This window comes from Drosophila sulfurigaster, chromosome 4, assembly GCF_023558435.1.
Source record: "Drosophila sulfurigaster albostrigata strain 15112-1811.04 chromosome 4, ASM2355843v2, whole genome shotgun sequence".
Classification (NCBI taxonomy): domain Eukaryota; kingdom Metazoa; phylum Arthropoda; class Insecta; order Diptera; family Drosophilidae; genus Drosophila; species Drosophila sulfurigaster.
In genome coordinates, this window is record NC_084884.1 from 1,232,502 (window position 1) to 1,247,549 (window position 15,048).

Genomic DNA, 15,048 nt, shown 5'->3' on the forward strand with positions numbered 1-15,048 from the left:
CCAAAATACTAAAATATACCGGTTGATATATTTGGTATTACAATATTTTAGTACATTCTAAATATACCAGATTGTCAGACAAACAAACTAAGACCCGAGGACTTTTTCTATTCGATGTTTGCGTCGGAATTGAACGTGGCACAAAATAATATGTGAGATCAAAGTGTTCGTACGGATAGGCGTACAGACAGACAGACAGACATGGCATATCGTCTCCGTTGTTGGCGCATATCATCGTATGTAAATACTTTTAAGGTTGAGATGCCTTCTACTTCCTGTTACATATAGTTACTGGAGGCGGAAGGTTATAATATCCTCTTATACTATGGATCGAGAGTATAGAAATCCGGGAGTAGGCAGGTTGCCGTTAAGACTTAGAATAGTCCAAATAACAACGCGATTGTTTGTTCCGACTACTAGAGATATCAATTGAGTTGGATTCTGAGCAACTCTGTAATCGTCTCCGGATACAAAAATGATGGCGCAAATTATCATCTCAATAGTTCCTGAAAGGTTTTTGCAACAAACAATTTATTTGTTTGAATTTTAAAACGTACCTTGTATAGTGAGGGAATTTATACTATCTTTGGGCATATGCAAATCCGTTCCACCTATACTATAGTTACTCAGGCGCAAGTTTTTTAAAACTGCTTCAATGTGTTTTTCGTCTCTATTTTCAGACAACTGAAATCATAAAACCGAATACATTATTAAAATGTATCATTAACATTTTTTAGTAATACATACCTGCAATAAAAGTTGTGCTATAATACCATCATTAGTTGAGGCAGAGAATTTTTTAAACGGACACCATAATATTCATCTCGGAAATCAGACTGCATTATCATGCGATCAATAGCATCGAGTATTATCGAGCTTAAATATCGAAATTGATTTGATGATGCGTTTAAAAATTCCTGGTTGAAATTAAGTATATAACTTCCAATTCTGTTTGTTGGTATATGCAATTCATGAGTGTATGTGGCTGTAATAGAATAATGCTTTTTACTGAAACCTGAAATTTCCAATCAAAAATCATCCTTATCCAAAATAGCTCTACAAATTACAGAATGTTTTAGAGGTAAACTTTCTTAGTTGTTTGTTATAACATATTGCTAAAAAACAAAGTTAGTCAAAGAAAACAAATTAAAACAAGTAAGAAAGTTACAGTCGAGTGTGCTCGACTGTGAAATACCAGCTACCCATTTTGAATAAAGCAAAATATTGCGGTATTTTTAAAATATACCGAAAATACGAATATACCAAAAATATACCAAACGGTGTATTTGTTATATCGATATAGTACCACATTCAAAATATACCATTGACGGCACAATATACCAAATTGTGAGCCAAAGCAACTAAGACCCTAGTAAGTAGGCGTTTCTGCCCTTACAAAAGTAATTTTAAAGCTAGAGTTGCGAATTTTGATATATACAATAACTACTATAGTAGTTGTGATTCCTGAAAATTTGGTTGCGATCAGATAAAAATTGTGGAAATTATTGAAGAAATACTTTTGTATGGGCAAAACGCCTACTTACTAGGCGTCTTAGTTGCCTTGGCTAACAATCTGGTATATTGTGCCGTCTATGGTATATTTTGAATGGTGTATTATATCGATATACCAAATATACTATTTGGTATATTTTCAGTATTTTAGTATTTTCGGTATATTTTGAAAATGATACCGCAATATTTTGCCTTTAATAAAATGGGTAGCGAGTATCTCACAGTCGAGCACACTCGACTGTAACTTTCTTACTTGTTTTTACTGTTCGTGAACCGCGAACATTTAATTACAGTAGAATCTTAGTTGCTTTGGCCGACAATCTGGTACATTGTGCCGTCTATGGTATATTTTGAATGGTGTACTATATCGATATACCAAACATACCATTTGGTATATTTTTAGCATTTTCGGTATATTTTGAAAATAATATCGCAATATTTTGCGTTTATTAAAAATGGGTAGCGGGTGTCTCACAGTCGAGCACACTCGACTGTAACTTTCTTACTTGTTTGGTTTTGCGTACGAATTGGTTAATTTTTGCAATTATCAGAACAAAACAAAACAGAAAGAAAATTCCAAAATCATTCTTAGCTCTAATTAAAGTACCAGTCTAGAGCTATAAGAGTAACCTTTTCTTAATTTTAAAATTGTTATATGTTTTATGTTTTTAGTTCACTGAAAAGATGGTCTCACGCGACAGCCATCAGAGCATTACCCATATGTATGTAGCTATAAGAAAATATTTAAATAATATCGCCAAGACGATCAATATCACCACTTTGTATATAACTGTTGCAAAGCAAGTTCCTTATTATGATGTAAAGGAGAAAAATAGAGTTAACTGATGAATAATAAATAAAATTTATATATATTTATAATTTTTGAATGCTATCAGTCTCGTATAATTTATTAAATTGCTAATTTTCTGTTGATTTATTTCAATTACTTAAGATATTCTTCTGAGTTCGTTTTCTTTCGGATTTCGGTGGAAATTTGATTGATGTCTGTAGCACCCTTGGCATTTAGTTTAATTTCGATAGCTAGCGAATTTATTGAAAATACCTTGATTTACCAAATAAATCAGTTGATTTATCAAATCAAACATAGTTGAAAAAAATTTACAATAATTTCATTCACTTACGCTTGCATGGTCGATCTGGAAAGATTCGGACAAACCCAAGTCGACATTCGCAGCGATTTCCATGGCCCGATATTGCTGAACATATTTCGTTCTTAGATGACTTGCAAGATGGATTGCAATTATTTAAGGTTTTAAATTTGACTCCTTTGAAAATGTAGACGGCATGGCTATAAGGACACCTCCTAACAATATATTATTTAAATGAATGTGTGATTCAGTCTCTTCCTCGAAGAATGTATTTGAATCTTCATTAATATTGACGTCATTGACTTTATTTGGATAGTCTGTAGTCACTAAGGTGTTCGGACGATTGGAAGATCGGATATTTTCCATATTCATCAAAGTTGTCTTGGCCAATACGTTTTTATAACATTTTCATGGATATTTTTAGCTGGCGATTCCATAGAAGTTTTATTATAATTCATAGAACTGGAATGCGATGTGTTCTTTGAATAAATGTATTCCTTATTGCGAGTGATTGCATTTGGAATAAAAGAAGATTCCAGTGGTAATGTCGATGGCTTTACAATTCCATTATCATGAGCATTATCTGTGTTCAAGGGAAAGTTTAGTTCAGCAGTTCGAAATATGGACAATTGTTTTATGGTAGTCGTCGTAGATTCTCTTACACTAGCTGATGACTTATTTCGATAGACCTTCTTTTCTGAATAGTATGTGTTAAGTGGATCTGCGACATAGTTCTTTTTATTCCTGTAAACAACATTACCTCTGACGATTCCAAAAGATATCTGAGTGATTACTAATATTACCACTGTTATTTATAGAAATTGAGTTAGAATTAATATCTATATAGTCATTAATGTTAATCCTCGATTTCGTGGACAATAAAAATGGTTCAATGGACACAGATGCCTTCGTTTTTGATTGCCTTATTAATCTACTTGTATTTCTATTTTCAATGGCCAACACATTATAGGAAGACGTCGGTGTGATTTTCTTGGAAATCATATCGGTGGTTGTACCCGTTGTTGTATTCCAAGTCAATAATATTGGAATTTCTTTAATGGTTTTTAAATTCAGTGATTGTTAGAAGAGTTTTGTGTTTTGTTTGTCCTTTAATGGGTTTCTTGTAAATAGATGATGATTGTTGTTCAACGCTCGATTTTGTTATAGGTTCGCTCATTCGTATATTCTGTGTACTATTTGGCCAGATTTCTAAGCTAGTCGTAGATCCATAATGTTTCTTTTCAAATCGTAAAGAATTTTTCCTAAACAATGTATTCTCTGGACGAATATTCAGATTAGAATTGAGTTGATTTTTATTTTAGATGGAATCATTTTTAAGCTAGTAAGTTGAAGTGTTAATGGTGTTTGCAGAATTGAAGAATTTGCAATATGCGATTGGTAACCCCAAATATTTTGCATTGCTGCAGTTCGAGTAGCAGGAGCAAAAGACGAAATTATATCTGACATAAATGATTGGTTGTTATGAAAGCCATCGCCAGTCGCTAAATACAAAATGTTTGAAATATTTTTCATAGATGGTGTGTTTTTGTTCTTTAGATGATTATTGGAAAATCCTAAATCTTTTGCAGTTGAAAATTCCAATGGATCTATAGACGAACCTAAAATATTTTCATTTTTTTTTGCAGATAATAGTTGATTAGAATCTGAAATACTACTACTATTCCATTTTGACATATTTGGATGTTTGGTTTTTGTAATCGTTCGATTTTTTGGTATTACATATACAAATTGTTTATTGGTCGCTATGGAATTTGAATCTATCAATTGATAACGTTTTTGCTTTGCTTATTTGCAACAGATTGGGTTTCTTCTACTCTTGATGAATTTAATGTATTGTTAATTTTGTTCACATTGAAACTGATTGAATTTCTATCAATGATATTATTGAAAACTTGAGATATATATTGAGTACGTTGTTTGAACTTTGTGGGCTGAATAGTTTTGTAAAACTCAAGAGCTTCTTGATATAATTGAGTACGTTGTGGAGTTAGTTGCACATCAACGCGAGATTTGTGAGGGGTATCTGAATCAAGGACATTTGCGGTAAAGCGCTAAAGCGTTGGCCTCCTTTAACATCAGTAGTTAGTGGGTAATCGTTCAAATGATCTTTATTAAAAGTTAAAGGCGATACGTTCATGTTAATATTATGGCTCAAAACATTTGACTGAAAATTGATGAGTTGATGAGCGGAAAAGGCAGGTACAATGGATGGATATATCAACCTTGACGATTTAGGCATGTACTTGGACCGGTATGGTTGGCTTCCAAATGATAATGGATATCTGATAGTTGCCGGATATCTAGTACTGAATATTTGAGGTACTTGCATGATTTCTACAATTTCATTGTTATATAGTTGCGAGTTAATGTTGCTAATTTGATGTTCCGAGCCGTAAATATTATTGTGCTTATTGAGACTAAGATATGTTGTAGATGGTTCGAGTCCTCCTGGAAATGATTGCAGTAAATATGACGATGGTGTGATGTACTTGGGATATGAATTCGGAATTCGTGTGGGACGACTATTGACATGAATTATGTTATATGCGGTATAACCGACAATGCGTGGTGCAGCTCTATTCTCTATAATGCGTGGAGGTGAAATCGGAATTGCAGACGGCGCCCAGGCTTTCATTTTTGAAGATGTTTGCATACCAATATTCCGCTCAGCCATGTCAATGCTTGAACGATAGCCAATAAAAGATGCATCAATGCCATTTGGCTTACCAATAATAACATCGGTATTTGCATTTATAATTTCGCCAGGTCTAATGGCAATACCGTTGTCTAATATAGATTGTTGATGCTGATTGCCAGATGTTGCTGGTGATTGAATATATTGACTAAGGTTACGATATTCATGAATCATATTATCGTAATGCTTGCGATACTCGAAAATCGTAAAATCGTTGTGTTTGCTAGGAGTATTCAGCCAGTTGTTACTGAAAACTACTTCTGGTAATTCGATTTCTGGTATTTTAGTGTGTAGACTTGCTTCCATTAAGCTATCAGAGTGCGAAGCAGATTTATTTGTATTTTCTTCAGTGTTCCGATTGTAATGCAGTTCATCTGCCATCTGGACAGGGATGTAAATTGGCTGCATTTCAATATTCCTTGTTGCATTTTGCATGGGAACATTCCTTGTTGCATTTGCTTGATTCTTTTTCTTTTCACTGCTGGAGCTTGGAGCCAACATTGGTTGATTTATGTGTCTGCTTATAATATTCTTATGCAGCAAGTCGGCCACTACATTTAAAACGGGCCGTATTCGTTGCAAGTTCAATGAACCAATTAATTCATCAATGCTTGAAGATGATTGTACATCTTGTAAAGGTCTTGTTTGAGTATAATTAATATTTGAATCAGTTGCGTTATATAAGTATTCCGCAAGTTTATTGTGTAAATTGGGTCTAGTTCGAACAATTAACTTTGTTGTATTATTTTTGGTGTCATTTGGATATATCATAGATTCAATCAACGAACTATCTTTTGAAACGACTGGCCTTCTAGTGATGAACATATAATTTTTCAACTTTTTCCTTATTTTTGTTATTAACACATCCAAGCCCCGAAACCAAAAACGAGTTGCGACTTGTGGTTGACAAAACATTTGTTATTACAGTTTCTATGGATGGTTTAAATTTGTTATTTATTGTCTTGACTTCATTTTTGTATTGGGATTGAAGAATCGGATTAGCGCCTGAAGACGGATCCGTATCCGGTCCTGACACCAAATCCGTGACGGTTGTTGAAAATGTATTTGTCGCATAAATAACAATTTTGTTTCTCCTCGAGGTGGGATTGATTCAGTGATTATCACCTGGGTTAAAATATTCTCATCGGTCAAGATCAGTTTATGATCCTGCATGGAGTTTCTTAGAGTTACTCGACTGTAGTATGTGTTTGTGTTCTGTAAATAGATTGTACACACAACAAATATTATTTCTTATTTATATATGTATTATTAATATTTGATAGGTTATTAAATATTAAACTTTGTGTGAAAATTAAAGTCTCCCAATTGTCCACTCCGTAAAAGAATAATTCCTAATGTAGATTGGTAAAATTCCTTTAAGAACAAGCAAGAAAGTTGCGAAAGCTAAACCAGCAGTTTCGCACTCATGTCGGCAAGTGAAGATAGGCATTAAAATTGAGAATTTAAAGAAAAAATTAAAAAGAAAGTGTCTGATGCATTTTCTCGGGAAAAGAAAGAATATATATGAAATGTGCTTGGGATATTGTAACCGACGAATGTGACTTAATATATTTTTATACCCGCTACCCATAGGGTAGAAGGGTATTATAACTTTGTGCCGGCAGGAAATGTATGTAACAGGTAGAAGGAGGCATCTCCGACCCTATAAAGTATATACATATATTCTTGATCAGCGTCAACAGCCGAGACGATCTAGCCATGTCCGTCTGTCCGTCTGTCCGTATGAAACACTGGATCTCAGAGACTATACGAGATAGAGCTATAATTTTTTCGACAGCATTTGTTATGTTTGCACGCAGATCAAGTTTGTTTAAAATTTTTGCCACGCCCACTTCCGCCGCCGCAAATCAAAAAATCGAATAACAAGCGTAATTTTAAAGTTAATTTAAATTTTGGTATATACAATATTTACTATAGTAGTTATGATTCCTGAAAATTTGGTTGCGATCAGATAAAATTTGTCGAATGGGCAAGGCGTCTTAGTAACTTTGGCTGACAATCTGGTATATTGTGCCGTCTATGGTATATTTTGAATGCGGTACTATGTCGATATACCAAATATACCATTTGGTATATTTTTAGTATTTTGCAGTATATTCGGTATATTTTGAGAAAATGGGTAGCGGGTATCTCACAGTCGAGTACACTCGACTGTAGCTTTCTTACTTGTTTTAGTATATATTTGTATTATTGGTATATTTTGAAAAATGCCACAATATTTTGCTTTTATTCAAAATGGATAGCGGGTATCTCACAGCCGAGCACACTCGACTGTAACTTTCTTACTTGTTTTTTAACCCCCGGTCGGTGGTGCTCGAGTTCAAATCCCGATCGAGAAAACATGCATTTTTTTTAATATTTTGAGATTATTACCGCAATATTTTGCTTTTATTCAAAATGGGTAGCGGGTATCTCACAGTCGAGCACACTCGACTGTAGTACTTACTTTTAATAATTTCGTTTATCTAGTAGGAAAATGTTTGAGTGGCAGTTAAAACCCGACCGGCTCTTTGCAATATAAATTTAATTCTTATTCTGGTATCTCACATTGCACAATCTAAATGTAACTGCATTTGAAACGCTCGCATGCGCTCCCTCGCTCTCATATATACATACATATGTACATATGTACTATGTATGAGTTGAATGGTAACAGCGTCTGCAGAGGCAGTAAACAAATGCTTTGCATTCGAAAAGATCACGTCAGTTTAAAGTTTGTTAATGTTTTTGAGTTGCTCACCGACATTTATAATCAACTTGATCAAGAGACTAAACAATGTAAATATTCTGCAAAATAAGATACCCCTTACTCATTTTAAGTATTATTCTAAAATACCACAGAATATACCGCAAAATACAAAAAATATACCGACAGATATTTTAGGTATCGATATTGATACAGTAGTACTACAATCAAAATAGATCATAGAGTGCAAAATATACCAGATTGTCAGATTGCAACTAAGACCCCACTGTAGTAGGCGTTTTCCTCATATAAATGTTTTTCTTTAATATGTTTGACATTTTTAATCTGATCGCAACCAAACTTTCAGAAATGATAATGACTGATGATATTATTGCATGCATTCGACTCTAGGTTTAAACTTACTCTTGTTATTCGGCTTGTGTCGTTTTCGAGGGCGGAAGTAAACGTGGTAAAATTTGAAAGAAACTGGAGCTTTCTTTCTCTGAGATCTAGGTGTTCGTATCGACAGACGGATGGAAAGACAGAAGGACAGACGGACATATATCTTGGGTGTTAACGCTAATCAAGAATATACTTTACAGAGTCGGAGATGCCTCCTTCTGCCTGTTATATTCATTTCCTGTCGGCACAAAGTTATAATACCCTTCTTCCCTATGGGTAACATGCATAAAATGAATGAAATACGTGCAGTCTTAAACAGATATATTTCAAAATTATTATATTGCAATCGTGATAGGATTATTTTATTGTACTGAGTAGGAATTACGTTTCAATATTAAAATAGATATTTTTTATTTACAAACATTGAGTTTATTTTACTTTCTACCTGTAAGGGTGTCGCTTCCTCCGATGACTGCAAGTATGATATGTAATCCTCAGGTCCAGTAACTGTATTTATCACTGTATAACTAGATGTATAGACAATGTCGGTATCATTGCTGGTGTTGCTGATTATGTTATAGTAATGATACGTGGTTGGAAATATGCCAACCACAAGCTCGGGTGTCTAAATTGATAATATAAAATATATAATATATTAATTTATCGAAATACCCATGGTAAACTCTTATTGATTTCAGAACCTTAAAATTTACTTACTGTTCCTACATAAGTATTAATCCCAGTGAGGAACACTTGGACACGAACGCCTATAAAATGAATTGGGTAGGGATTCCCACTTTACTTACATTTAAAAGAGAGGCATGTAATCAAGTTTCTCCGTGTGGCGATTAGATATAACCTTTTCCGTACTTCTAACTGTGGTGTTACCATTATGTAGGTATGTTGTATAAAATGTGTATGTTGTTAGACAGCTCTTTGTTATAATTTGCTTTGGGTTTAAATGTGTTATTGTGAAATCTTCCTATATAAAATATCAAACTGTTTTCATCAAGTTGAATTCAGAGTTTGTTATTTACAAAAGTACTTTTACCTGCTTGCTGCTGCTTGGTAAAGCCAATATCATTTGGTTGATGAGAGTGCTCGGCGCAAAGGTCACTGGCTTTTTCTTAAATTCTGAGTGTTTTCTTGAGAACGATATGATGTTGGTTAACCTTTGATTGAGATGGCTAAGTTTATCACCAATTTGCTTAACTTTGTCTGTCTGGCTGGCTATTATCAATTCCACACCATTTGACATAATATGTGTTGCTAGATTAAATCTTGCCTCATCTAAGCTTTTGTCGGATTTATTGTTTATATTTAGTATATCGTGAATGGGTGAATACTTGTAGCCTGTATAAATTACAAATTTTTAAGAACAAATTAAGTGAAGTATAGCACATTATAAAACCAGTGAAGGAGTCAGTCATGTTTTTGTTTTTACATTTATTTATAATTTGTTTAAGTTACATTACTTCATAAAATTAAAAAAAAATTCAAGAAAATTATTTTTTTAACATATGCACATATGTATACAAATAGGAAAGTTATTTGTTTTATTAAAGAAAGACGCATGGGTCTAAGATTTGGAGAAATAATATGTTACATATTCTACAAAAACGAGCCAATTCCGTCCCAATAAAATGCATCCATATATCATAGTCTTACCACTAACCAATCTGGGGCCCACAGTCTCTTCGGCTCATTTCGAAATTCGAATGTAGCACTCAGTTCAATCACAGATAGAATGCGGAACTATGAGCACGAGCGCTTTTCTGTGCTTTCATTTGTATATATGTGTCTACGTATCTGCATGGTCGTCTTTATAGGTATGTGTATGCATGTGAAGTTTTCCCTCGCAGACAAGCGTGAAGCTAGCGCGCGTTTGTTTTGCCGCGACGAAAGTCTCGAGGATGAAGACGACAGCAATTGCTCGTTTTTGCTAGTTTTTAAGCCCAACATATTGTGTATGCGAGTTCGATTCCCGATCGAGAACACATACGTATTTTGTTTTTTTAATGTTTACTGTCAGAAGTAATAAATAATTGGGCATCGATTTTTGAAAATTTAAATTTTTTACATTTAAATATTAATAATTCTTTTTGCAAACAGTATTTAAAACTCTATTTAGAAAATGTTGGAAGAGACTGTTGGTGGTCATTTGTAGCAGATAAGTAAAATAAATACCCAACAATAGCTTAATTTCTTTCAAAATAGTACTATAAAAAACCGTTTTGTTTTTATTAACAAAATTTTATATTTTTGTACAGTATTTCTTCATAGGGCAAATTGCTTAAAATTTCACTAACCTACTCGGAACATAAGTACTTTCCCATTGTACCGTTTTCTGATCCTCGCAAATCGGTTATTTACGTTGATGTGCGTGTGGAAGCGAAAGGCAACTTGAGCTAGAAATTTAAGTAGACTGTGAGTGCCGGGTGAACCACTATTCTTCTACATCAAGAGAGTTGCTAACTGGTGATTGTCTGGGACAAATTGTTGAGAATGTCAACTCAACATTCCACCAGGAAACAAGAATCTAGCAAGCCATGGACCTGCCGGCTATTTCGGGAACCTCATTGGCGACACCTACAGGGATGCCTGTTGCTGCTTCATCGTAACGACAACATACACTCGTAGCCGCTGGATACGCGAATGCACAAGTTGCAATTGGTACCAGCTTACATGCTGGCTCTGCAAAATCGACATTGGATTCAGTGCGTTACGAGTGTGAATCTAACGGTGCTTATGGTGAAAACCCCCAGTGCTTGTAAGTGAAGTGTTGCCGACTAATTTATGCGCGTCATCGGCAAGTGTGAGTGGGCTGCCGGCCTCAGCGCCATCTGGCTTCATGATCTCCAGTAATTCGAGGCCTCATTACAAACAAGTCACTGGATTTGCACCATATGTCAGCCCAAGAGATTTTTGTACCGACACCATCTACTATGGATCTGCTCGAGTTTGGAAGATTGGCCGATATTTGTTTATGCGTTTACGGATACCACAGCAGCGTATGGTTGCACAAACCTGAAGAACAACCGGCATCTGCTACGGTTCAAGCCACTAACCATATAATACATAGATACGCCAGCTCTTGAAAAAATGTTATCTTAAAAACAGTATTATTGCGACACCAGACGAGCCGGGCGCTGCGATTCGAAAACCAGAGCCTCTTCGGCTCATTTCGAAGTTCTAACGCAGCGTACGTCACACACTGAGTTCAGTCGCAGATCGAATCCGGAACGATAAGCACGAGTGTATTTCGTTGCGCTGTACTTTCGTTTATCTGTATGCGTCTATATTGGTATGTGTATGCATGTGAAGTTTTGCAACGTGCAGTTGCCTCGCAAACAAGCAGCTAGCGCACGTCAATTTTGTTTTGCCGCGACGAAAGTCTCGAAGATGAAGACAACAACAATTGGTAGTTTTCTATATGTTTGCAGTTAAATGGCGCCTGCAAGGTCTGCGTTGGCTCTGCTGATGGTTCGGATGCCCAACATGTTGTGGTGTCCTAACTGAACCTAACATCGAAGACAAGCTATGGTATTTGCCAACCTTTGGTGTGAAGAATCCCAATAAGCCAGAAAAGCTGCGACTGGTCTTCGATGCAGCGGCGAAAGTTGGTGATGTATCGCTAAGTTCGGACCTGGACAAAAGTCCCCAACACTACAAGCCAGTTACCAGCTCTTTTTCAATTAAGAGAGGGAGCCGTCGGAGTCTGAGGCGATTTCAAGGAGATGTTTCACCAAATTATACGAGCACAGGATAGATGTGCACAACAAATTCTATTGCGTGATGGAGATGACCAACGAGATCTGGATGTCTTTGTTCACCGAGTGGAGAACTCTACGTGAAGTCGACAAATGCGCTGGAACGCCAACACACGAATCATCGTGCGGTCAAAGCCATAACTGATTAGAACTACGTGGACGAAAAGGAAGCTATCGATGTAACGTCACGTGTGAGAGCGATACATGGCGAAGCTAGATTCGAGCTCTGCCAATTTGCATCCAGTTCAAAAGCCGTAGTGGACGCTCTGATTAAATATGGAGCAGCTAAAATTAATGAATTTAACGTTAGATTCGACATGGATCCGTAGAGCGCGATGACTGGCAAAGAACTCTTACAAAAGGGAGTTTTTCAGCATGGTTATATCAACGTTCGATCTTTTGGGCTTCCTGTGGTGCTTTATGACTACCACCAAATTGCTGCTCCGAGAGATTTGGCGATGATGGATTCATTCTATACCAGATGTAATCAGTTACGTCTTTCAGAAAGGGCGTCTAGAAATCGCAACCATGGAGCAATTTCGATGTCCACGATACCATTTTGGACTAGGAGAGGTGTTAGTTATGCAATTTCACATATTTGTGTGGACCGTCGATACAAGTAACTTGTGGGTAACCGTGTGGCAGAGATTTTGAAATCAACAGACATCTCTGGCGCTAGGTACCAATGGCTGACGATTCAGCGTTTTCGCAATCAAACGTGGACTTGAACGGCCCCAAAATCCTGCTAGATCCCATTGATTGTTTGCCACAAGCAGAAACACTGAGTGATATATGCAACGATGCCCAGTAAGTTTGCTTTAATCACTTTCCATCCTTTTCATTTATTTTCTGAGATTCTCGAGCTATACGCGTCTGATAATGATCACTGTTTGGGTACAGCGTTTCGTACGATCATGCATGAGTGTGAAGACGTGGATCACTTATTGGTACGACGTGCACAATGCTAATCGTTCCCGGACGAGTTGCGGGCTGTTTACAACAAAGAGTCGGTATGCGAGCATATGGCAGAGTGGATGCAGACCTATGCATGTCTAACAGAGCAAGAAGGCCGATTATGATGATGGTTTAAACATTCAGCTATTAAATAAATAAAATTATTGAAAAAACTGATGAACTTATACTTTATTTCGACCAAGACCATCTTCTTCAATTATGCAGTTCTATAACGCAAGTGTTTACACCAAAGCTGCATCACGCGAACAGTTGATTAGGGGTGAAAAAATAAACAAGCTCAGGCTAAAGAAGAAGAATATCAAAACAATAGATACAAATTAACTGAAAATTAGGAATTTAATAAAATAGGCGCCATATATAAATCTAGAAAGATCATATTTCTATAAGAATCGAATTGTTCGAATTGGTCATCTTGGCAATCTTCTTTAAGCATTTTGTTTCATGCCGCTGTCTATTTCCTTTCATTTTTCGACTGGTTTTTTAAAGAATTGCAAAGAAATTTAAAATAATGTTGCCTAAATTGTGAAGCGGAATAATCAGTTGAATCATCTATTCAGAATCATTTCCACATGATCATTAACGAACATTTTTTAATGCAGCCCAGTCTAAACTGCGTATTACATTCATTGCTTATTTCAAAAGCGACAAAAGGCAGAGATTTTTTAATATTAAATGATCGTTTTATGGTGGTGAAGTGGTGGGATTTTAAAGTAATATTACATTACTTTTTGTTATCCATTATGCAAACCATTGAACAAAACTTGTTTCAAGGAATATTCAGCCGTCTAATTGTATTATCTTTTTGTATTTTCCGTGCATCAACTTTCCCCATATCTCAACTTATTCTAAACATCCTGTTTTTATAACATTTTATTAGCTTAAAGTTCACACTATAGGCGCAAAACCAAAAGTTTAATTTGTCGGTTTAGTTATATTATTTAGAAATACCTACATACATATGTACAAATCAACTTTCATTCAGATGCAGTGCTGTGCCTAGATAAACAAACTAAAACCAAACCATTCATTCCACAATTCCCTGCACAACAAAATTTTTAAACGTATCGATACTCCAATACTGGATGTGGATGCCACATCAACAATTCCCCACACATTTCGAAATAGACAACCTACATATTATTCCAAACTCATATCAACAAAATCAAGAGAAGAACCAAGATGGATAATTAAAAAATTAAAATTAAAAGAATGCGTCTAAGGGATTTTCTCATGAAGAAAAATATCAAATATTGTGGAGTCGCAATATAACATTACATTTAAATTCAAAAATGTTGCAATAATATGTGATTGGTATTTTGTAGCCATAGAAATACAAAATCGACCAGATTGTGTGGGGATGATTTTTTTTTTTTTTCCCCATTTCTGTTCCAAAAGTGCTCAAACAAGTATCTCTGAAATGTTTAGAACTTGCGATATATCATTTAAATTATTATTCAGAAATTAATTGTATCATGGAACAAAGTATTCTCGACTAAAGCATTCTTGTTTTATATTTATTTATTGTTTCATATACACATGTATTTAAATGTAAATAAACTTAAATATATGTTATCATAGACAAAAGTAGTGCACATTTTTGTTTTATATATTACTTGAATAAAAGAAGCAAAATAAATTTAATCTTAAGTTATTCATTAAAAATTTCCGTGAAAAGTAAATGCAACAGAAAATGTTACTAGGCCTCATCCAACTATTCTTAATTTTCATTTGGACTTTTGTTTGCCTTTGTAATCTTAATACTAGTAAAGACCAGTGAGGAAGTGTTGAAATGTTAATCGGGCCAATCTGGCAACTGTATTCCATTTTTCAAACATTTATTTGTAAACGTTTTTGTTT

The 15,048-nt window shown here is 35.1% G+C and overlaps 1 protein-coding gene across 1 annotated transcript in view; it reads right to left on the reverse strand.

Annotated features, from left to right (window-relative positions):
* The window catches only part of LOC133846993 (forkhead box protein D4-like), a 29,530-nt gene extending 28,649 nt beyond the window's left edge, over positions 1-881 (reverse strand). The window contains exons 1-2 of the transcript XR_009895102.1: positions 748-881; positions 558-684 (exon numbers count right to left, since the gene is read on the reverse strand). The gene's annotated coding sequence lies outside the window, so the exon portion shown is untranslated. The remainder of the gene's footprint in view (positions 1-557; positions 685-747) is intronic.
* Positions 882-15,048: the final 14,167 nt, after the last annotated feature.